This window comes from Chrysochloris asiatica, unplaced genomic scaffold (genome assembly GCF_000296735.1).
Source record: "Chrysochloris asiatica unplaced genomic scaffold, ChrAsi1.0 scaffold00119, whole genome shotgun sequence".
NCBI classification, from domain to species: Eukaryota; Metazoa; Chordata; class Mammalia; order Afrosoricida; family Chrysochloridae; genus Chrysochloris; species Chrysochloris asiatica.
The window spans coordinates 5,796,698-5,798,800 of record NW_006408637.1 but is presented as its reverse complement, the minus strand read 5'-3'; positions in this window follow the sequence as shown (position 1 = coordinate 5,798,800).

The window sequence follows — 2,103 nt, the reverse complement described above, 5'->3', positions numbered from 1 at the left end:
ATATTAGAAACTATGTCCAATATGACTTTTAATTTGTTGGTGAAAAATACCCATATCCACAAGGCATTATTTGAAAAGATCTCTTCCCTTATCTTGTCATTGAAATAAAATGTTTAAAATTATCAAACTAGACCAACTGCTTTTAAGTGCAAATAGTAAGCATTCTAAACATCAGCAAAATAAAACAGTGTTTACCTATTTTTAATGCAATTGTTGTTGCTAAGTGCCATTGAATCCAGACGCACTCATAGTGATCTTATGCACAACAGAACAAAACACTGCCCTGTCTTGGGCCAACCTCACAGTCGCTGCTACACTTGAGCCCATTCTGCTGCCACTGTGCCAATCCATCAACTTGGGGCTCTTCCTCTTTTTCACTGACCCTTCACTTTACCAACCATGATGTCCTTCTCCAGAGACCAATCCCTCATGACAACATGTCCAAAATATGAGAGATGAAGTTTGGCTATCCTGGCCTTTTAGGAATATTTTGGCTGTAATTCTTCCAACAGAGTTCTATTTGTTTTCTTGGCAGTCCATGATACTTTTAGTATTTTCCTCCAAATCATAACTCAAGTGCATCAATTCTTCTACGGTCTTCTTTAGTCATTGTATTACTTTCACATGCATATTGAGGTTATTGAAAATACCAGGACCTTAACATTATAAAATATATCTAATCAACGTTTAGGAACTAAAATCAAAGTCTTTTTTTTTTTTTTTAACTTGAATCACTACAAATAACACTTTTATTATATAAATTTGGCTCAAATAAATTAAATGGCATGGGTCCCTTGTTAAGTGGAGAAAATGACAAATACCATGAATGCTTAAAATTGTATGAACACAAACTGCAAACACCCAGAATGGACTAACCTATAAGATAGGTTTTACTCAAAATGATTTCTTTTTCGTGGGCTGCTCAAAAAGGAAAGACATGTTTTCATTCCTAAAAAGTTTTTTAAGTCAAATATTGAAAAGCACTCTCAGTGTATAATCAGGATCCATGAGATCCGACTTCAATTTTTGAATTTATTTTTTGAGTAGTTCTACCTTAGGTCAGTGGTTCAAGCTCACCAGCTGCTCCTTGGAAACCCTACATATGGTCATTATGGGTTGGAACCGACTCAACAGCACTTCACAACAAGAAACCTTTTGGGAGTCCTGGTATGGCACTGTAGGATAAAGCACTGGACCACAAGATTGGTTTGAAATGCAAGGTTGGTGGTTCAAACTCACCAGCCACTTTTTGGAAACCCTTCACAGGGTCATTATGAGTCAGAACGAACTCAACAACAACCTTTTTGGAAGAATTAATAATGCTTGACTTTAATTCTTTTTAGGGATTTTTCAAAATAAAAAGACAGCATTTTTTATCTGTTGTAAAAGAATAAAACTCACTCTGTCTTGCAGTTACCATAGGCACCCATGGGACCATTTCATGTAACTAAGGCCCTAGTGGTGTCATGGGTTATGTGATGGACTGCTACCTGCCAGGTCAGCACTTTGAATCTACCACTTCCTCTACAGGAGAAAGATGAGGCTTTCTGCGCCTGTAAAGATTTCCAACCTCTGAAACCCTGTACACTGTGAGTCAGAACCAACTCAATGGCACAGAGCAGCAGCAAGTTATATTTGGGGAGTTTAGGGTTCTTATTTTTTTATGTTTTGAGATTTTTGCTGCTTCATCATTACTCATTTATTATTCCAAATTTTGTTTTAGAAAGAAAGAAACTGAGAACAAACAAGATGGCAGATCAGGTGGAAGTGCTGTAAGGAGCTCCGCCAACAACAACAAAGAATACCTGAACAAGCAGGCTCAGAGGACGGTCCCAGAACTTTGAACCACATATAACAGAATATTTAGAAGGTTGGAAGACTTACAGCTGGGGGAATTTGTGGCAGAAGCAAGAAATCTATTGGTTCCTAGTCCGGGATGCTCAGCTGCTCCAGAAGCCACCATCTTGGGTGAGACCACGTGGGGGAAGGATTGGAGCGGCCACAGACACCTGGCAGAACCGCTGAGATAAAGGTGTGGACATTCTTTTGGTATCTGTTCATTGGTCCCTTGCTGTCTGCGCACCTCCATTCTGGTGACTATAG